This window comes from Lissotriton helveticus, chromosome 12 (genome assembly GCF_964261635.1).
Source record: "Lissotriton helveticus chromosome 12, aLisHel1.1, whole genome shotgun sequence".
Lineage (NCBI taxonomy): Eukaryota > Metazoa > Chordata > Amphibia > Caudata > Salamandridae > Lissotriton > Lissotriton helveticus.
In genome coordinates this window covers 129941971-129965389 of record NC_136073.1, presented here as the reverse complement: position 1 = coordinate 129965389, position 23419 = coordinate 129941971, and the positions used below count along the sequence as shown (strand labels likewise).

The 23419-nt window shown below is 46.5% G+C and overlaps 2 non-coding genes across 2 annotated transcripts; both read left to right on the top strand.

Moving 5' to 3' along the window:
• Positions 1-17450: 17450 nt before the first annotated feature.
• On the top strand, positions 17451-17522 carry TRNAH-GUG (transfer RNA histidin (anticodon GUG)). Its single transcript has one exon. It is a non-coding gene; the product is annotated as a tRNA-His (tRNA).
• Positions 17523-19010: 1488 nt separating this feature from the next.
• Positions 19011-19092, top strand: TRNAS-AGA (transfer RNA serine (anticodon AGA)). The gene has a single exon. It is a non-coding gene; the product is annotated as a tRNA-Ser (tRNA).
• Positions 19093-23419: the final 4327 nt, after the last annotated feature.

The window sequence follows — 23419 nt, the reverse complement described above, 5'->3', positions numbered from 1 at the left end:
CAGTCCTGCTATACTGGTTCTTGTGTTCGTTGGCCTGATCATGATTAGGCGGCCGAAGCTGGTAACCGTGCCCATTTACGACCCACAAACATTTCTTATCCTGTCTTTCTTTCTTCCACACCTGGCTCTGCTCCTTTCCTTCTGGGCCTTTATTAGGGGGTGGTAACGAAATTTACGATGAGGCGGTCCGGGTCTTGAATGAAGAATTGACATGGGATTATGATGGACTAGTGGGAACCCCTCATTTGTAATGTTTTGACATCAGATACTGTTGACGATTCCTGTGCAACGCCAAATATTTATTGTATAAGACACGAATGTTTAGAACTGTGGTAACATGTAAAGAATTTGCCTGAAGCCCAATATTTAGTATATAAGGAACAACCCTCTTTGTACAAATCGAACAGGCTCCTAGATACTGCCCATGTGTAGTTTCTGTGACTTCTGTGTCCCTGCAGTAATAAACCTTTGGTCTTTGACGCCACCATCGAGAAGCCCGTGTTTCTGTTTATTTGTGTACCAAGACAGGTTGAACTCCGGGGTCTTCGGGTGTTGTCCCTGACACCTCTGGACGGAACTAAAAAGTCCAGAACTCCACGTTGGCGCCCAACTCGGGGCGACGTCATTCGGTACCGGTCCAAAAGCCTGAAGAATTCGAGGAGCTTCGTGTGAAGATTTCAGAGGGAGGCGCCCCACTTCATCGATCCCGGCATATCGCAAAAGTGGCCCCGACGTCCTCTTCCACGAGGGTTCCCGTTCAGACGGCTGCAGTGGTCCGTTGCCTTGACCGTCGCCCTGTCTTGGACCCGAGGTGCAGTCCTCAGTACGGCGAAACGTGACGGGTTTCTCCTTGGTGACGTCTTCAGTGCCTCAGTTAAGTATTTAGTGGTTGCTAGTTGGTTATTTTGTGAGGGTTGCTCCTATTTGGATAATCCTTTTAGTTCTCAGTTCAGTTCAGTTCTGTAAGGTTATCACTGGTTATTCTAGTTACGATAATCATTCTGTTCAGTTCAGGTATCGATACAATTGTCAGTTCTGGTAGGCCTAAGTTCTCGGTTCAAGTGCGCATCTTTTTGTGTTTTGTTTGTCTTATGTTCCGGATTATAAAATGGTAAGTCAGAAAAATTGTATGTTGTCTTGTTTTAGTTGCAACAGTGATTCCCAGTTGGAGGACTCGTGTTTGGTTCCTCCGATTGGAACTCCCCTTTATGATCTATATTGCAAATTTGGTGTGGGCCCTATCTCTTATAACGAGATATGGATCCGCTATACAGAAAAAGATGGTGTCCTTAGTTGGCCACTACATGGTAGTTTTGAACCTGAAGTTCTCGATAATCTAGAAAGAAGGTTGTTTAAGAAGAAAGCCCGGCCGGCAATGTTTGATTCTTTCCGTTATTGGCGAAAAGAATCTAAACAGAGAGAAATTAAAAAGTTGAAGAAAGAACAGAAAGAGCAAGAGTTGACTTTAGAACAGTCTGCTAGGCAGCTGCAACTCAACAAGTCTGAGAAAACGATGGAGGTGGCCGATAGAGAGCGTAATTTAGCGATAGACAAGTGCTATCCTGCTTTACCATCGAGTACGGCTAAGATAGTAGAGGACCCTGAAAAGGATCCCCTGTTGTCTTACTTGTTACGATCGCCCCCACCGTATGCACCAGGTGCTACGGCTCCACCTATACCGAATGTTCAATTACCGGTTGCTGGACAACCTGGTGTCCCTGTTCTCGCTCCCCTGAATCAAGTTCCTGTACCTCCTGTGGTCAATATTAATGTTCCTTCGACAACCCCTCTTCTAGGGTTGCCGGCTTCTTTACCTATGCCTGTGTCACTCACACCTGCTACTTCACAAGCTATTTTTCCTGCTACTCCTACTGTTCCTGATCTATCTGTTCCAACTGCTACTCTATTCACTGCCTCTGCTAATATTATGACTCCGCTTTCTGTTCGTCGAAGAATCACTGATTCTGTCTCTAATATTCTATCTCCCTTCTATAAAACTCTGATTAAGACTCCTACCTCTGACTCTGTGCAGAGACGTAGTCAGCTTCCCAGTACTGAAGAAAGAGGAATACTAGATTCCACTGCTCTTAGATGGGTTTCGAAAGTTGGAAGATATAATGTACAAAATGTATTAGATACATTTATGCAATGGAACGAACCGACACAACGATATGTGTTCGATGAAATGTGTTTCCTTCTACGTGAGGAATTGGAAGAGGATGACCCTGAATCAAATCTAGGAGAATTAATTAATGTTCAGAAAGAGTTTGCTACAGGTATGATAGTTGGACAAAATATAAAAGAAGCGATGGAACTGGTTCTAAGTTAAAGATCCGACTCATCCCTTCTTTCACCGAGAGAGTTAGAGAAACGTAGTACGAAACGAAATCGTCAATATCCAATGAGAGAGGTTCCACCAATTTGGCGCGAAGCTGTACAAGCTAATGCACCGCTTGGTATTGCAGCCGCTCCAGCCCAATTCCAGAGAGTATGGATACATATTCCATGGAAGCGAGCTGAAGTATTAGCAGTAAAACAGGCTTTGCCAGATCCGCGTAAAAATCCTGCAGGGTACTACAAAGAGTTAGCCCAAACAGTTGACGCTTGTGTATTAAATTTAACTGACATAGATCTGCTGTTTGGTAATGTAGTACCGCAACCAATTTGGGCTAAAATTCGTAAAGAGAATCATCCAGTTGCCCTAGGTGGTGACTGGGCAGCTATAATTGCAGCGGATGGTCAACAAATAGGTGGTTCCAAACCTGAACCTTTAATTGCTAATTTGCCTGGTAGAATAATCGATTTAATGAAAACCTTGATGCCAGCATTGCGCGTTAACTGGGACAAATTGTCCGCGTGCAAACAAAAGAAAGACGAAAGCGTCTCCGACTTTTTCACAAGATTCGAGGAGACTTTCGTGGATCATAGTGGTCAGGATATGAGCACAGAAGGAGGCCAGAGATTATTTGTCGATAAATTTGTGCACAATCTGTTGCCAGAACTTAGTAGTAAATTAAAGAATTCTGAAAGTGCGTGGGCTGTCTCTACGACTGCGCAAATACTTGCGACTGCTCAGTACTATGAAAATAGGGATAAAGAAGAGAAGGAAAAATCAGATAAAAAGACGAAAGATTTAAAAACTAAAGTACTTTTACAACAAGCTTATCCGCCTCGCATGAATCAAACTAATATGCAGCAGGGGTCATATCAAAGAACGGATTATAACTTTCAAAGGCCACAATACCAGTGGAATCAATGTGCTTATTGCAAAAAGGAAGGTCATTACAAAAGTGAGTGTCCAGTTCGAACACAAAATAATGATGCGGCAGCTCAGAGAGGTCGTGGTAGTTCTATGCAAAACTCTAGAGGTCGAGGACGAGGTGCTATGCCTCCACAGACAAGTGATCGCCCCTCTAATTATTTCGACCAGCGAAATGGACAATCTGCCCAACAGAATAGGTCTCCACAGTATCATGTTGAAGACTATTATGAAGCTAGTGAGGAAGGTCAGCAAAGTGAATACTAGGACAGCCATGGACAAAGAGAGGGAGTAGTATCAGTACCAGTAGATCAGAGTGGGCCTTATGTCGCAGTAGCAACATCAGGTATAGTCGAACCGTTTCTGTTGGATACTGGTGCAGCAAAAAGTTCTATCATACATGCAAAACTCCCTGGCGCACCTTTGTCTGGCTCAACAAACGTTTCAGTAGGTTTTTCGGGCGCCCCTGTTCACAACCCTGTCTCTGGTCCTTTGTCTATTTCTGTTGGACCCCGTCAATTGAAAGCACCCCTGATTTTGACGACAGGTTGTAACGAAAATCTGCTTGGTTTAGACTTGTTAAAACGCCTGTACGCGACATTGTACTGTTCTCCAGCAGGAGTACAGCTTACGTTGGGTAAAAGAATCATCTCCCCGATGTACTTGTCGATGGATGCGCTCCCACCAGAGCTGCGTTCACTCCCTGATACTTTTTGGGCGACTGGTCCTAATGATGTAGGTCTATTGGAAATTCCACCCTATGTAGTAACTTTGAAAGCAAATGTCAAACTTCCACGAATTCCACAATACAGAATCTCTAGTGAAGGTGAGCGTGCGCTCCTACTGATAGTACAAGACCTGATCAAGAAAGATGTTGTAGAAGAGACTAGAGGTAATGTCTGTAATAGTCCTGTACTGCCTATTTTGAAACGAACTGACCCTACAAAGCCTCCAGTATATAGGTTCGTAATTGATCTTAGAGAGGTTAATAAAATTGTGATCCCACAGTTTCCTGTGGTACCAGACATTACTGCATTGTTAACGTTGATTCCCGCTACAGCAGCATGGTTTTCAGTTGTCGACTTGAAAAATGCCTTTTTCAGCATTCCGATAGCCGAGGAAAGCAGAGATATTTTCGGTTTTTCTCTAGGAGGACGAAGTTTTAGATTTAAACGCGCTCCACAAGGTTATTGTGAAAGCCCATCCATTTACAGTCAAGCATTAAAAAGTCAGTTAGATTCCTTCGTACTTCCTCGTGGTTCTGCTTTAGTACAGTATGTCGATGATCTTCTAGTGGCTGCCGATGACAAGGAAACTTGCAAAACAGCTACGATTTCTTTATTGCATCACTTGTCAGATTTGAATCACAAGGTGTCACCTTCAAAAATGCAATACTGCTGCCAAGAAGTGACCTACCTAGGTCATCTCTTGTCAAAGGAGGGAAGGAAGTTGACCCCAGAGAGAATAAAAGCAATTACACAGATGAATGTTCCTAGCACGCAGAGAGAAGTGCGTGCCTTTTTGGGTATTACCTCCTATTGTAGGCAATGGATCCCAAATTTTTCACTTTTAGCAAAACCATTAGTAGCCTTGACTGGGAAAGGTGTTCCGAGTCCGGTACCATGGTCTGCTGAATGTCAGCAGAGTTTTTCTGAGTTACGAAATGCACTGTGTTCAGCACCTGTATTGGGTACACCCGACTACAGTAAGCCATTTACGCTCTATGTCCACGAGAGAGAAGGTTGTGCATTGAGTGTGTTGACGCAGAAATTTGGTGATAAACAACGCCCTTGTGCGTATTTTTCATCAACATTAGATCCAGTAGCTAGAGCGTTGCCTAGTTGCTTGAGAGCTACAGCCGCAGCTGCAGCTTCCATTCGACAATCTGCTGGTTTAGTAATGAACAACATGCTAGTAGTTATGGTTCCTCATGCTGTGGATACACTCATGAACCGAACCAAGACGCAACACCTTACCAGTGCTAGATTATCAGGCTATGAATTGACACTATTAGCTAGTCATATTCAGATCAAAAGATGCAATGTATTGAATCCAGCAACATTGTTGCCGACTAGCCAAGAGTCGAGTGATTCCGAACCACACGACTGTTGTTTCAGAACTGAGGAAGAAACAAAAGGACGAATCGATCTAAAAAATACTCCGTTGTCAGATCCAGATGGCACGTTGTATGTTGATGGGTCTTGCTTCAAATTGGAGAATGGTGATGTGACTGCTGCTTATGCAGTAACGACTTTGAGTACGATTGTAGAGACTGCAAGAGTGAGTCAGAATTCTGCCCAGGCTGCAGAATTGATCGCGCTAACAAGAGCGTGCGTTTTAGCTAAGGGAAAGAGAGTGAATGTGTTCACAGATAGTCAGTACGCGTTCGGCGTGGCCCATAGTTTTGGCCGCTTGTGGAAAGAAAGAGGTTTCATTACGTCCCATGGGACTAAGATTCAACATGGTCAGCTAGTTAATGACTTGTTGGAATCTCTAACCTTACCGACTGAAGTTGCGATTGTGAAATGCAGTGCTCATAAAGCAATCACGGATGATGTTGGTCGTGGGAATGCTTTTGCTGATGAGATCGCAAAACAGACAGCTAGAAATATGATGAGTAGAATGTATGTTGCAACGTCTGCAAGATGGATTTCTGAGTCTGGAATGTGTGAAGACACAGTGGAAAGCATGAAGGAAATTCAGAAAGAGGCGACTGAGGAGGAAAAACGTGCATGGAGAGAGAGCACGGGTAAATTGGACTCGAGTGGGTGTTGGATTGATTTGTCGGAACAACAGCGTTGGATGTTGCCTGATGCGTATGTGCTTGCAGTAGTGACGATGGCGCATGGAACAGCGCACATCAGTTCAAAAGGGATTTGTAAGATGTTGGCTCCGGTCTGGAAGAATGACGGAATTAGTAAGTGTGCAGAGAGAGTGGTGAGAAATTGTATGATATGCTTGATGCATAATCCTGGCAAGGGAATCCCCACACCCGCAGGTCACTTCGCTCCTCCTTCCTGCCCTTTTGAAGTGATCCAGCTAGACTTCATTCACATGGACCGCTGTAATAACCTGAAATACGTCCTAGTGGTAGTTTGTGCTTTTTCCAGATGGATCGAAGCATACCCACTGAAGGACAATACTGCCTTATCCACTGCCAAAATTCTTCTTAAAGAATACTTCCCCCGATACGGAATGCCACGGATTGTATGGTCAGATAACGGAAGTGAGTTCGTAGGGAAAGTTATGCAGAGTGTGTGTGCCGGCCTAGGGATTAGGCAAAAATTTCATAGTGCGAATCATCCCCAGTCCGCGGGTTTAGTCGAGGGTTACAATGGCACCCTTAAACTGAAACTCGCTAAGATACAAGCATCCACGGGTTTGTCCTGGCCAGACGCATTGCCTTTGGCTTTGCTATCAACAAGAGCAACTGTACATTCTAGAGTAGGGCTTAGTCCTTACGAAATAGTTTTCGGTCGTCCTGCAAATGTTTGGGGGGTACCTAGACCGAAAGAATTTAAGCAGCTGGAATACCCAATGTTAATTGATTACCTTTTCGACTTGACTGCTAAATTGAGTCTTATTCACCAACAGGTTTTCGACGCATTGCCAAAGCCACCGGAGAGTCCAGGCCATCAGCTGAAACCGGGTGATCAGGTGGTCATCCGAAATTTTGCAAGAACGAAAAATCTTCAGCCCAGATTTATTGGCCCTTTCCAGGTCCTGTTAGCAACGAGAACTGCTATTCGTGTGGCCGGAAGGAAACATTGGATCCACACGACACATGCTAAACGTGTGCCTCTGCCACTTCCTTACGACAACTGGGTAAAGAAAGGAATCGGTGCCTCTGAAACGGAACGAGTCCCCAGGTTCATACCTTTCAGCGATGCAGAACTGATCACGGATTCACCAAATTCTGACTCTCCTCCTGAAACTGCTCTTTTGAACCCTGAACATTTGCCATCTGCACCAAAAGAACATTTGCCATCTGCGAACGTGAACATTGCAACGTCAGCTGAAAATACATTGTTTCCAGATCAGACAGCTCCTGCAAAACTGAGATACAACTTGCGTTCTCGCGATATGGACAAATAAAGCAGAAAACTGCCTATTTTCAGATTTGAATTTGCTATACATTGCCTCCAGCCAGGAAGTTTGCTAATACTTTGTATTGTTTCTTTTTGTTTTAAAATTGCCTTGCCGTCTGGGTAGCCGTAGGGTCGTGGCTGTGTGCCTAGTTGAATCTGCAAGGATCTGACACAAGGTCGATCTTTCTGTTAGTTCTGGGAACTCCCAGGGCTGATAGAGGCATTTTCATCTACGTACACATCATCAGTGGTCGCGAACGGTCGTAGAAGATGGGGCTTCCTGAGCTACAACGAGAAAATGTAATTTATGTTCGCAGAAATAGACTGTACAGAATACTACACAGCAAATGCTTTCTAATGCAATGTGCAGTTACATTTTTAATTGTTTTGATAACGCTGGTGGGTGGAATCGTCTTTGGCGTACATTTGATTTTTGTGCCAGTAGCTACAGTACCTCCCCTTGATCCTACTACTTCTACGGTTTCTTCTATGCATTCTTTTCACTCATTTCCTGAACACGAACAAGCTCGACGCTCAGAATTTATTAACAATACATTTGTACAGCTCTTGCATCAACACCAACTGATAGTTAATACTACAAACTGCTGGGTGTGTGGCTTGATACCTCACACTATGGATAAAGGCATTCCCTATCTAGTCTTGCCTTTCAGCTACAATGGATCATTTTATGCCTTTCAGACCATTTTTTCATATGCCCTTGAGACCTATCCTCCGCGTCCACCACGGTCCACTAAATACAACTCAGCCAACAAAGCTTTAGTCCAGGGAATTATTGATATGATTAAAGACGTCAATAATACTCCATCTTATCCTAGAGATGAATTACTGGTGTATCTGAGTTGGAACTCTACAGAGTATCGCCTTAGTTTGGGAGAAAGCAAGCGTAAAAGCTCCACTTCAGTTTGGGTCGTGCCTCACCGAGGTCAGGTCTGTTTGCAAGGAAATGGGAGAAATCCGAAAGCTCAGCTAGGGAAGAGTGAGTGCGTTGAGACTTACGTATTTCTGTCTAACTCCTCCCCTGCCTTTCTGACTGCTAGGGGTACCTACTTCATTTGTCAGGACAGAGCATATACATGGCTGCCTGCTGACTTTTCAGGTTCATGTTATATTGCTCGATTGTTACCCCCGACATACACTGCTTCTTCAGATTATCATAAAACCAGAGTAGCAAGAGGTGTCTTCAGCAAGGAAGATACCGCTGGTCAAGAAGCTGGAGACTTTTTCAAAGGTTTCCTTCCGTTTTGGGGGCCTATGGCTAATAGTAGAAATCTACGTCAACTAACACGGGTAGTTGAATCTACTATTACAGAAACTGCAGGTGCCCTTAGTAACTTAACAGCTGAGCTTCAGGCGGATCGTCTCATGACGTTGCAGAACCGAATGGTTCTAGACGTAATACTTGCAGATCGAGGTGGGGTATGCAGAATGATCCAATCGAGCTGCTGTGTCTTTATTCCTAATAATGCTCCAACAGTCTATGAAGCAATCTCTAAGCTACACAAGATTTCCGACTCTATACACGTAGATAAGGGAAACTGGTCCTTCATGGAGTGGTTTTGGACTCTGGTATCAGCGTGGGGATGGAAGGTTCTGATGGTTATTGGTGTCATCCTAGTATTTCTGTTCTCGTGCTGTCTTATTATCCAGTGTGGTCCCGCTCTGTGTAGTCTCTGCGCTGCAACCTGTTTCAGGAAACCACCTGCATTAGGAGAAAAGGCACGAGGCAGGATGATGATACAACGACATGTCACTGACCTAATGAGCATAGAATTAGACTCTGACTCTGATATAGACTGAGTAATTGCCTATGTAAGGGCAAAAGGAGGGTCTGAGGTTCCGTGACGATTTTTCTCGTGTTTATAAAAATTGTCGTAAATACATAATTTTGGTATCAGTGAACCGCAAATGATCCATTTAGTATATCCTGGTGTTTTCGCTATGCTACGAGCAAGAGCGCTCCAGTTACCCACACATTTGTGATTTACCCCTGGCATCCATCTTAGAACACGGAAGCCATTTTGTATTCCTTGCCCTCACATAGTCAATGGACACGCAATGATCTCTTTTCATTAAAGGACACGTAGGCTTCGGCCGGCGATTCACCTTGCTAGTGACACGTGCACCTTAGGCCAGCAACGCTGTAGCAGCATGACTCGGCAAGAACTGCCTCCCCAGCCTGAGGCCAGTCCTGCTATACTGGTTCTTGTGTTCGTTGGCCTGATCATGATTAGGCGGCCGAAGCTGGTAACCGTGCCCATTTACGACCCACAAACATTTCTTATCCTGTCTTTCTTTCTTCCACACCTGGCTCTGCTCCTTTCCTTCTGGGCCTTTATTAGGGGGTGGTAACGAAATTTACGATGAGGCGGTCCGGGTCTTGAATGAAGAATTGACATGGGATTATGATGGACTAGTGGGAACCCCTCATTTGTAATGTTTTGACATCAGATACTGTTGACGATTCCTGTGCAACGCCAAATATTTATTGTATAAGACACGAATGTTTAGAACTGTGGTAACATGTAAAGAATTTGCCTGAAGCCCAATATTTAGTATATAAGGAACAACCCTCTTTGTACAAATCGAACAGGCTCCTAGATACTGCCCATGTGTAGTTTCTGTGACTTCTGTGTCCCTGCAGTAATAAACCTTTGGTCTTTGACGCCACCATCGAGAAGCCCGTGTTTCTGTTTATTTGTGTACCAAGACAGGTTGAACTCCGGGGTCTTCGGGTGTTGTCCCTGACACCTCTGGACGGAACTAAAAAGTCCAGAACTCCACTGGGCCCTGCCTATATTGAACTGTTTGGGCCCCCGTGAGGGCCCCAGTCCCGGGGCATCCCCTCCCTCCCTGTGCACCGAGCGGAGCCTCCCGAGGATCTTCATTGGGGAAGCCTGTTGAGCGCGTCAGGGGCCCTCACCTGGAGCTGTTTGGCCCTAGGCACCGCCCGGGGGGCACATGTCCTGGAACCAGCGGCCCCTGACCCTAGGCGGATAAAAGTGGCACCCAGCTTCCCAGGCGGCCCGAACTTTCTTCCTCCTCGAGGGTCCTGATCCCACAGCTTGGGCTCTACGTCTGGCTTGCCGCTGGGAGCCGAGCAGGAGACGGGAAAGACGTGCCACGATCCTGCGCCACGATTTGAGGAGGGGTCTTTGAGAGAGAATAGCCCACGGGGGGCCCAACGGTTGGTGGCAAGCTCGCCGCGACTAGTGAACACCGCCCAGACAGGGGGCCGTGGGGGAAGGGGCGCCTGGGCCCCCGCAGCGGAGGAATGTCCACGAGTAGGCCGCCCCGAGGAAAGACAGTGAAGGAGATGTTTGCTAAATCGCACTCCCCTCAGCTGAAGGACGCCACGGCCCTCGCACCGAAGAAGGCGGAACAGGCCCTGGAGGAGGGTGCGGAACCCATTACGAAGGCCTTCCTGGAGTCCCTCTTCGCCACCCTGAGAGACGACATCCAAACCCTTAAGACTGAGTTCTCCAGTGAGATTCGAGAGGTGCGACGCGAAATGGACGGCATAGGCGAACGGGTGGCGGATTTGGAGACCAAGGGCGACGAGCGGGAAACGGAACTCTCAACTCAGCAACAGGAGATCATTCGCCTACACGATCAACAGGTGGATCTGCAGCTTCACCTGGAAGACCTGAAAAACCGCTCTAGGCGGCATAACATACGCATTCGCAATGTGGCCACATCTGACGCTACTCAAGATGTATTTCGCTATGCCAAGGAACTCTTCAACTACGAGCTGGGGAGGCCATTAGACTCACCCCTGCAGCTTGACAGGGCCCACAGGACTGGCCCGCCCTGCGCCGCAACGGCCCCACCGCCCGACATCCTGGTGTGTGTCCAGGATTACCGCACTAAGGAGGAAATTCTTCACAAAGCGCGCCAGTCACATCCGATAGCATTTCAGGGCACGTCGCCATTGCTGTATCAGGACTTGGCGGCGCTTACGCTGCACAAACGCCGGCTCTTCAAGCCGGTTACCTCCTTCCTACAGCAGAAGGGTATTCTGTACAGTTGGGGCCACCCCTTCCGTCTAATCTTCAGACTGGACAATAAGCAATACAACCCTGATCGGTGGCTGAAGCTTGCTCTCTGCTTGGCATCGAGACACCGACAGAGGATACGGAGGCCCAGGGGCCCATGCCGCAGACCGAGGGGAGGAGGCCACAATGGAGCCAACAGCGACGCAGGAGACGAGTCAAGAAACCTCCGGCGACGGAAATTGCAGCGGGTCAGCGTGCCGCGGTGGACGCAGTGGCCACAGATGGTAGTTCGGGCCCCACGGGATGACCGTCTCAGGACATCGTCTGATTCACTTGTCCGCTCTGGCCTTCTGGCCGATGGCGGGAGAGAGGCTCCCGGACAATCCAGTAAGACTACCTTACTTTATTTCCTTTTACTACTTTTCATCCCTGGATGAGAGACTGTGACTTTCTTTTGGACACTCCATGATAGTTGGCAGTTGGGGGGAGGGGGGTGAATCCTTGGGGGTTGGGTGAGTTCTTTGGGGTTGGGCGAAGGGGAGGGGGGGACTCGTGGTTCATGGTCGACGGGCTGAATGAAGAGATGAGGCAGCAGGGGTGGAAAGGGCGGCAATGCTGGGAGGTGGGTGGGTCTGCGAGTGCGGGTTTGGGGCGCCGGACTAATGATATGCTACTAGTCACTACTTCGTTGAGCAACAATGGGTGACTTGGTTGTACTCACTCTCAATGTGAGAGGTTTGAACAATCCAGTGAAACGTAAGGCGCTACTCTTGCTTCTAGAGCGTTCCAAGGCTGACATCTGCCTATTGCAAGAGACACACCTCCTAGCTAGAGACTGCCACCGCCTCCATTCTAACAAATTTCCACTGCAATTTTTCTCCTCCTGCACAGAGAAAAAGGCCGGAGTAGCAATCCTGGTGGCACGCACATTCAGGGGTATGGTTTTGGGTAAGATGGCAGAAATTAAAGGCCGGTTGCTGGTTTACAGGTTTGCGTTAGGAAACCTAAACTACACGATTGGTTCGATTTACGGTCCAAATGAAGGCCAAGAAAAGTTCATACACTCCGCGCTTACAGAGGCGACTGACACGGTAGACCGTCACATTTTGCTGGGGGGTGATTTGAACTTGGTCCTAGACAACTTGCTAGATCGCTCCTGTCAGCGCGTTAGCCAGGTGGGCGCCTTGTCTCCGTCAGGTTTGGCTCGCTTGAGGGATCTTGGGCTTGTGGATGCATGGCGCGAGCTTCATCCTGGCGAAACAGACTACACGCACTTCTCAGCAGCGCGTAGGACCTATGCGCGTCTAGATTACCTGCTTGTCTCCACTGCGGCTCGCCCCTTTGTCACCAATGCAGAAATCGGAACAGCGTCGCTATCTGATCACGTGCCGGTCACGGTCACCCTGACAGGGCCACGAGAGCCACGTTTAGGCAGGGTGTGGAGACTCCGGGACTCCTTGCTTTATGGGAAAGACGTGGTTACTAGAGTCCAGGCCGCCATAAAGGACTATCTGTCCCACAACAATAACGAGGATACGACGCTTACAACGCAGTGGGCTGCTCTCAAGGCTGTGCTGAGAGGTGAATTTATCTTGCTTTCCTCCGCGGAAAATAAGGAGCGCCAGGTCAAACGGGACGAACTCACCCAAAAGACCAGAGAGCTTGAGCAAATTCATAGAAGGACGGGAGCTCCGAGAATTTGGAGACAATTACGGACTGCCCGTCAACAACTGGCTGCACTTGACATTGACAGGGCGGAATACGCAGCTTTACGGCTGAAACATGCCTACTACACTGGAGGGGATAGATGTGGGCGCCTCCTGGCACACAAATTACGTACGGTAGCCCAGAAACGTGAGGTTAAGGAACTGAAGGGGCCCGATGGCACCAGAGTCACCGGTGACCGTGCAATCGCGGAGGCTTTCAGTGACTTCTATGCCACTCTCTATGAGGCGGATCCGCCTAACCCAGAGGCAGAATTGGCCTTTCTCGAGGAGGTACCGTTGCCAGCCCTGACCCAGGAACAGGTGGATAATTTGGAGAGAGACATCCGCCCGGAGGATGTTATCTCGGCAATCTCTCGGCTCAAACTCGGGAAGGCGCCGGGGCCGGATGGCTTCCCGGCGTGCTTCTACAAGACCTTTTGTATTCAACTCGCACCGTTCTTGGCCAGACTCTTTACATCATTCGCAGAGTGCGGGGCGATCTCCCGGGACTTGCTCGAAGCAGCCATCGCGGTCATACCCAAGCCAGACAAAGATCCGACTGACTGTGGGGCTTACCGGCCCATTTCCCTTTTAAACGTCGATCTCAAATTATACACAAGCGTCCTCGCTTCTAGGTTGGGCCCCTACATGGGAGGCCTTATTCAGCCGGATCAGTCTGGCTTCATCCCCGAGCGCCAGACTTCTGACAACACCAAGCGGGCCCTCCATCTCATTGAGAAGGCGTCCCGTACGCAGGGCGAATATATGATGCTAGCCATCGACGCAGAGAAGGCCTTTGATAGGGTCCATTGGCCATATCTCGAGAAGGTCCTTCTAAAAGCGGGAATGGGTCCCAAATTCCGGGCCAGAGTACTTAATTGCTACAAATTTCCCTCGGCCTCCGTTAGAGTCAATGGCTTGTCCTCCCCGCGTTTCCAGATTGAGAGAGGCACCAGGCAGGGGTGCCCGCTGTCTCCTCTCCTGTTCGCCCTCTATATGGAGCCGCTGGCACAGCTCATCCGTACTGACCCGGAAATTAGAGGCATCAAATTCGGGGCAGACGTCCACGTCATCAATCTATACGCTGACGACGTCTTGTTGTCACTTGCGGACCCCCGGGGCTCTCTCCCTGCCTGCATGACCGCCCTAGACAGGTTCGGAGGCGTGTCAGGCTTCAAGGTCAACTGGGCGAAATCGGTGGCCCTTGACCTAACCCTTGCCGCAGACACACGCGCCACGCTGCAGGCCCGGTTCCCTCTGCGATGGGCCACGGAGATGGTTCCCTATCTGGGGATCAACCTGGCGGCCTCCCTTCAGACCACAGTGGACGTTAACTACACCCGCCTCCGGCAGAAGGTTCGGCAGGAGCTGGGGCAGTGGAAACACTACCCGTTGTCCTGGTTGGGCAGGGTTGCGGCGATCAAGATGACGGTCCTACCCCAGATTCTGTATGTTTTTCGCACTATACCTCTCACCCCCCCAACAGGATGGATTAAGCTGGTGCAGTCTGATCTTTCCCAATTTGTTTGGAACAGAAGGAAACCGCGCCTAAAAGCCCAAATAGCGATGCTTGCGCCAGAACAAGGGGGGATCGGGATTCCAAACTTGGCCGCTTACTTCCAGGCGGCACAACTACGCTTCTTGGCGGAGTGGGTCCAATGGGAGTCCGGGAAACACTGGTTATTTCAAGACCAGGCAGTAGCGGGGTGCACATTACAAGAGATCCTGTTTATGCGCAAAATACATAGGCCCCGCAACTTGTACGCCTCCCACATTACGCGAGTCCCGCTGGAGATCTGGGATCGGGTGGGAGTGGACCTCGGTCTCACAACCGCCCCCTCTCCCCTCACCCCCATTCTTGATAACCCTGACTTTCAACCGGGGCTGGACGGAAAGGCCTTCGAACGATGGAAGTCGGCCGGCTGTCGCTCCCTTTGCCAGATATACGGTCCAGAAGGGATAATTCCATTTCTGCAACTACGCCAGGACTTTGGCCTCCCGGAGACCGAACGACTCCATTACTTTCAAGTTAGGCATTGGGCCCTCGGTAAGACGGTAAAACCAGACGCAGATCGGAGACTGACGAATTTCGAATATTGGTTGATCACCCGCAAGTCGGACAAGCAGCTAATCTCTGACTTTTATAAACTGCTCACACTCAAACACCAGCACACATACAGCGCGAGTAGAGCACGGTGAGAGAGGGAGATGGGGAGGACATTTACTCATAAAGAGTGGGAGGGTATATACTACAGGGCTCGACATTCGGCATACCATATGGGGCTCACGGACACTCTAACGAAGGTGGTGACCTACTGGTACTACATCCCAGAACGTCTATATGAAATGGATAGTACCAAAGACCCCCTGTGTTGGCGAGGCTGCGGACAGCTAGGCACCCTCACGCACATTCTTTGGGACTGCAGCCTATTGCAGGAGTACTGGCGTCAGGTTCTGGATGATGTGGACAAACACTTTGACACTGAAATCCCGCGTTTCCCATCCTACGTCATTCTAGGGCTCCCAAATGCACTGACCTACCCCCTACACTCACGAAGGGGGCGCTTGATAGCCATTGCTCTGGGCTCGGCGCTACAGAACATTGTAACCCACTGGCGCACGACCCACGTCCCCACATATCAAGGATGGCTCCACCGCCTGTGGCTGGTCCTGGGTATGGAAAGACTTTCTCTGTATAAAGCTGGGGAAGGAGCGAGGTACGCGGAACTCTGACAGCCGTGTCTAGCTCTTCTGTCCTTGGAGTTTGTGGAAGTCACCTGTCCGAGGTATCTTCGATTGCTAAGGTTGACTGAGATTGCCCCAACGGAGGGGAACGCCATGCCTGCCCTCAAATCGGGAACGGGATGAAGTATGACTAGCCGGAACGAGACCATGGATCACCGGGGGTGGGGGGGGTTGGAGGGGGGAGCAGTGGGGTTGGGGTTTGGGTTTGTTGGGGTTGGAGTTTCTGGGCGAGGGGGGGACTGGTTACGGGATGGGACGGGTTGAGGGGGTCTAGGGATGGGGGATGATAGTTTTATAGTGTGTTGACCAATGGCACAGTTGTGCGATGGGCATAAGCCATATTTTAGGTCACCATCAGAGGGTGAGGGCTGAAGACAGGAGTTGGAGCTGCCCTCATTATCGTTGCATTTTTTTTTTGAAACGCGGCCGGCCCGGTTGGGTTGTAGGCGGCTTGCTGTGTATAACTACAATTTCTAAATACTGCATACCCTACCCTCTGAGGCACTCGCACCCTAGCTCTACTGACCTGATTGACAAGCACCCATGTGTGTTGATACCTGTATCGTGTTGATTTCTTCAATAAAAAACATTTATTACTAAAAGAAGCAAATAGAAAAATAAAACAAAAGTGCTTGCTGGATTAGGCAAACACACTTCATAAAACTGCATTTTCTTTTCTATTCTCCCTGTGTTACAAGCTTAACTGCTCCCTGTGTAATTTCTCTTAGCCTGCTGTCCCAGGAAGAGAATTTTATCTACAGGCTCTTTCCGTGTTTTTTTCCCAGTCTTTCTTTTCCTTTTCTTAGATTTGTAACTGTTCCTTTATGTGCTCTATTTAGGCGCCATTAATCTCATTTGAGCTCCTTGTACCTGCTGCTGTTTTCTCCACACCTCATACTGCCTTTTCCCTCTTTCTCTCTTTCTCTGAGGTTGGTGGCTACTTTCCAAAGCTTCTGATGCCCCAATGTTCCTTCATCTTGTTGTCAGACGTGAATTGGAAAAGCAACCAAATTAACAAGCCTTTACCACTCATACATGGCAGAGGTTTATACTTTAATTCAATGAGCTAAGAAAAGCGTGTTGTGGGGCCCCTACGAGCCATGGTGCTTGCTTCATCATAATTAGGCACGCAGTCATTAGCCACAGCTCTGATCATGGGTCACTGAGGTCAGTTTCAATAATTCCTCAAAAACCTAACCATGCAGTCCCCCCTAACTGTGTAGTTATCTTGCTTTACTGCTGTTTGTGTGATTAGCTGGGAGGAGCTCACGGCAGCATCCTCCCTATAAAAGTGTAGATGGACCGCTCCTTAACTCTTTCTTGCTTCACATACAGATGGCTTGAGGAGGTACAGGGGAGATGCAGGTCTACTAGACAGAATAGAAGATCTGCGCCAGGTGTGTTTCTCTGCATTGGTGTCCCATCACAGGCCCACAAGTGTATGTGTGATTTTTGTCTCCTGGCAGTTCACAAGCAGGCGGCCAGGAAACGGTTTCAGCCTATCAACCACTGAGGAGACAAAGCCTTTGTATAAGGAATGAGTAAGCAATGAACACATTCAGCCTATCACAGGAGTTCCCTGAGTGTTCCGAATTATAAATTCTCCATGTCACTGTATGTTATTGAGCTCAAGTAGCTCGCCGTGATCGTGTAGTGGTTAGTACTCTGCGCTGTGGCCGCAGCAACCTCGGTTCGAATCCGAGTCACGGCATTGTGGTTGGCAATGTCACGGCAGTTGGGTTTTTCTTTTACAGAATTACCAAATGTACCAGTTGTTTTTGTAAAATGTCTATTAAAACAGATCCTTTAAAATATTTAAACGATCTAACGACAAATTATTTAAACACACATGATTATAAGATGTAGCTATATTGTACCTACTGACATAAATTATCGTTCTTGAACCTATTTGCGGTGGGGGGAATGGAGCTCTCCCCCATGCCAATCAGAATGCAGTTGCAGTTGAGTGACCTGTGTTGTGGCTGTCTAGAGGGAATGCACAAATGTAGCTGTCTCGCAGCCCAATCCAGACGTCAATTGGAGACAGGTTTTCAGGCAAATAGAGCAGTAAGTGCAGAGAAATGCTCACTCACTAAAAATGGCATATATAAAATAGTAAAGTTAAATCCAACCTCACCAGTAAATTGGATTTATCAATAAATAAATAAAGCTTCTCCTCTCTGATATGGAATTACCCCCCAAAAAGTATAAGGGAATACCCAATGCTAACCTATGAGAGGGGTAGACCTCACTGTAGTGAAAAATGTAATAGACTGTTTGGTACTACCAGGACATGCAAACTACCACAGTAAATGTCTTACCTTTTACTTACATAGCATGATGCCCCTAGGACTACCTAGGGCCTACCTTAGGGGTTAACTATATGTAATAAAATTGGAGTTTAAGGCTTGGCAAGTAGTTTTAAATGGCAAGTCGAAGTGGCAGTACACGGCAGCACAGGCACTGCAGTAGCAGGCTTGAGACAGGTTTGAAATGCTACTTCTTTGGGCGGCACAATCAGTCCCTGGGTATATGGTATACCACTTTACAAGGGGCTTTCAAGTCAATTAAAGCTGTCAGTCAGGTATACTCCAATTACACACATGATTAGGGAAGAAGCACGTGCACTTCAGCACTGATTAGTAGCGATAAAGTGATCAGAGTCCTAAGGCCAACAAAAAGATACAGCAAAATGCGTAGGTGAAAAGCAATAAGGTAGGGTTGAGGCCACCTTAAGAATGCAAGGTCTAACAAAAACAAACTAAGAATAACATGAGTAAAACATCAGGTTTCTCTACGGCATTTGGTGAGACAAGTGTGCCTTCTTTTATCTTCCATAAATGCAATCTTTCCCTGACCACTTTATTATATAGCTCTTCAAGTAAAAAAGATAAAGCACTTACAAAGGAGCCTCAAATACTCAAAGATGGTAGACTTCTGTAATATGGGCCATAGACTAAAAGCAGCACGAAAACAGAGTGCAATAGGGTCCCAAAAACTTGAGTGCCACATGAGAGTATGCATGAAAGCCTATCCTTTTCCAAACTAGAGATATACTCATGCAATTTTTGTTTTTAGGAGAGAATGTGCCTGCTGAAAAAAACATTATTTTTAAAAAGTGCATTGCAGAATACCAGGAATTTGCTGTGGGACACCTTGAAAACTTTCATACAGATTATTTGCACAAATCTTACAGTCAGTTGTTGTGGCCGAGTGGTTAAGGCGATGGACTAGAAATCCATCGGGGTCTCCCTGCGCAGGTTCGAATCCTGCCAACAATGAGAAACTTTTTAATATCGGCTACAATTTCGGAAGTTAACCTTTAGAATTTCTTCCATGTCAGTTTTATAAATAGATGGCTTATTTTGGTGTCACTATTGCCCTTTCACATATTTATTATCGCTACCCCTTTCATATCTTTGCTATAACTCTCGTCCTACATTAGCGCTGGTGCAAACACTTGAAATTATTATACCCTGGCTCTCTCAGTCATACCATTCATGCACTTGAAACTTACTTTACCAATAAAAGAAGCAAATAGAAAAATAAAACAAAAGTGCTTGCTGGATTAGGCAAACACACTTCATAAAACTGCATTTTCTTTTCTATTCTCCCCGTGTTACAAGCTTAACTGCTCCCTGTGTAATTTCTCTTAGCCTGCTGTCCCAGGAAGAGAATTTTATCTACAGGCTCTTTCCGTGTTTTTTTCCTTGTCTTTCTTTCCCTTTTCTTAGATTTGTAACTGTTCCTTTATGTGCTCTATTTAGGCGCCATTAATCTCATTTGAGCTCCTTGTACCAGCTGCTGTTTTCTCCACACCTCATACTGCCTTTTCCCTCTTTCTCTCTTTCTCTGAGGTTGGTGGCTACTTTCTAAAGCTTCTGATGCCCCAATGTTCCTTCATCTTGTTGTCAGACGTGAATTGGAAAAGCAAACAAATTAACAAGCCTTTACCACTCATACATGGCAGAGGTGTATACTTTAATTCAATGAGCTAAGAAAAGCGTGTTGTGGGGCCCCTACGAGCCATGGTGCTTGCTTCATCATAATTAGGCACACAGTCATTAGCCACAGCTCTGATCATGGGTCACTGAGGTCAGTTTCAATAATTCCTCAAAAACCTAACCATGCCGTCCCCCCTAACTGTGTAGTTATCTTGCTTTACTGCTGTTTGTGTGATTAGCTGGGAGGAGCTCACGGCAGCATCCACCCTATAAAAGTGTAGATGGACCGCTCCTTAACTTTTTCTTGCTTCACATACAGATGGCTTGAGGAGGTACAGGGGAGATGCAGGTCTAATAGACAGAATAGAAGATCTGCGCCAGGTGTGTTTCTCTGCATTGGTGTCCCATCACAGGCCCACAAGTGTATGTGTGATCTTTGACTTCTGGCAGTTCACAAGCAGGCGGCCAGGAAACGGTTTCAGCCTATCAACCACTGAGGAGACAAAGCCTTTGTATAAGGAATGAGGAAGCAATGAACACATTCAGCCTATCACAGGAGTTCCCTGTGTGTTCCGAATTATAAATTCTCCATGTCACTGTATGCTATTGAGCCCAAGTAGCTCGCCGTGATCGTATAGTGGTTAGTACTCTGCGTTGTGGCCGCATCAACCTCGGTTAGAATCCGAGTCACGGCATTGTGGTTTGCAATGTCACGGCAGTTGGGTTTTTCTTTTACAGAATTACCAAATGTACCAGTTGTTTTTGTAAAATGTCTATTAAAAACAGATCCTTTAAAATATTTAAACGATCTAACGACAAATTATTTAAACACACATGATTATAGGATGTAGCCTTATTTTTGTTTTTAGGAGAGAATGTGCCTGCTGAAAAAAACATTATTTTTAAAAAGTGCATTGCAGAATATCAGGAATTTGCTGTGGGACACCTTGAAAACTTTCATACAGATTATTTGCACAGAACTTACAGTCAGTTTGGCTGAGTGGTTAAGGCGATGGACTAGAAATCCATTGGGGTCTCCCCGCGCAGGTTTGAATCCTGCCAACAACGAGAAACTTTTTTACATCGGCTACAATTTCAGAAGTTAACCTTTAGAATTTCTTCCATGTTAGTTTTATAAATAGGTGGCTTATTTTGGTGTCACTATTGCCCTTTCACATATTTATTATCGCTACCCCTTTCATATCTTTGCTATAACTCTCGTCCTACATTAACGCTGTTGCAAACACTTCAAATTATTATACCCTGGCTCTCTCAGTCATACCATTCATGCACTTGAAACTTACTTTACCAATAAAAGAAGCAAATAGAAAAATAAAACAAAAGTGCTTGCTGGATTAGGCAAACACACTTCATAAAACTGCATTTTCTTTTCTATTCTCCCCGTGTTACAAGCTTAACTGCTCCCTGTGTAATTTCTCTTAGCCTGCTGTCCCAGGAAGAGAATTTTATCTACAGGCTCTTTCCGTGTTTTTTTCCTAGTCTTTCTTTCCCTTTTCTTAGATTTGTAACTGTTCCTTTACGTGCTCTATTTAGGCGCCATTAATCTCATTTGAGCTCCTTGTACCTGCTGCTGTTTTCTCCACACCTCATACTGCCTTTTTCCTCTTTCTCTCTTTCTCTGAGGTTGTTGGCTACTTTCCAAAGCTTCTGATGCCCCAATGTTCCTTCATCTTGTTGTCAGACGTGAATTGGAAAAGCAACCAAATTAACAAGCCTTTACCACTCATACATGGCAGAGGTTTATACTTTATTTCAATGAGCTAAGAAAAGCGTGTTGTGGGGCCCCTAGGAGCCATTGTGCTTGCTTCATCATAATTAGGCACGCAGTCATTAGCCGCAGCTCTGATCATGGGTCACTGAGGTCAGTTTCAATAATTCCTCAAAAACCTAACCATGCAGTCCCCCCTAACTGTGTAGTTATCTTGCTTTACTGCTGTTTGTGTGATTAGCTGGGAGGAGCTCACGGCAGCATCCTCCCTATCAAAGTGTAGATGGACCGCTCCTTAACTCTTTCTTGCTTCACATACAGATGGCTTGAGGAGGTACAGGGGAGATGCAGGTCTACTAGACAGAATAGAAGATCTGCGCCAGGTGTGTTTCTCTGCATTGGTGTCCCATCACAGGCCCACAAGTGTATGTGTGATCTTTGACTCCTGGCAGTTCACAAGCAGGCGGCCAGGAAACGGTTTCAGCCTATCAACCACTGAGGAGACAAAGCCTTTGTATAAGGAATGAGGAAGCAATGAACACATTCAGCCTATCACAGGAGTTCCCTGAGTGTTCCGAATTATAAATTCTCCATGTCACTGTATGTTATTGAGCCCAAGTAGCTCGCTGTGATCGTATAGTGGTTAGTACTCTGCGTTGTGGCCGCAGCAACCTCGGTTCGAATCGGAGTCACGGCATTGTGGTTGTCAATGTCACGGCAGTTGGGTTTTTCTTTTACAGAATTACCAAATGTACCAGTTGTTTTTGTAAAATGTCTATTAAAAACAGATCCTTTAAAATATTTAAACGATCTAACGACAAATTATTTAAACACACATGATTATAAGATGTAGCTATATTGTACCTACTGACATAAATTATCGTTCTTGAACCTATTTGAGGTGGGGGAATGGAGCTCTCCCCATGCCAATCAGAATGCAGTTGCAGTTGAGTGACCTGTGTTGTGGCTGTCTAGAGGGAATGCACAAATGTAGCTGTCTCGCAGCCCAATCCAGACGTCAATTGGTGACAGGTTTTCAGGCAAATAGAGCAGTAAGTGCAGAGAAATGCTCACTCTCTAAAAATGGCATTTATAAAATAGTAAAGTTAAATCCAACCTCACCAGTAAATAGGATTTATCAATAAATAAATAAAGCTTCTCCTCTCTGATATGGAATTACCTTCCAAAAAGTATAAGGGAATACCCAATGTTAACCTATGAGAGTGGTAGACCTCACTGTAGTGAAAAATGTAATAGACTGTTTGGTACTACCAGGACATGCAAACTACCACAGTACATGTCTTACCTTTTACTTACATAGCATGATGCCCCTAGGACTACCTAGGGCCTACCTTAGGGGTTAATTATATGTTATAAAATTGGAGTTTAAGGCTTGGCAAGTAGTTTTAAATGGCAAGTCGAAGTGGCAGTACACTGCAGCACAGGCACTGCAGTAGCAGGCTTGAGACAGGTTTGAAATGCTACTTCTTTGGGCGGCACAATCAGTCCCTGGGTATATGGTATACCACTTTACAAGGGGCTTTCAAGTCAATTAAATCTGTCAGCCAGGTATACTCCAATTACACACATGATTAGGGAAGAAGCACGTGCACTTCAGCACTAATTAGTAGCGATAAAGTGATCAGAGTCCTAAGGCCAACAAAAAGATACAGCAAAATGAGTAGGTGAAAAGCAATAAGGTAGTGTTGAGGCCACCTTAAGAATGCAAGGTCTAACAAAAACAAACTAAGGATAACATGAGTAAAACATCAGGTGTCTCTACGGCATTTGGTGAGACAAGTGTGCCTTCTTTTATCTTCCATAAATGCAATCTTTCCCTGACCCCTTTATTATATAGCTCTTCAAGTAAAAAAGATAAAGCACTTACAAAGGAGCCTCAAATACTCAAAGATGGTAGACTTCTGTAATATGGGC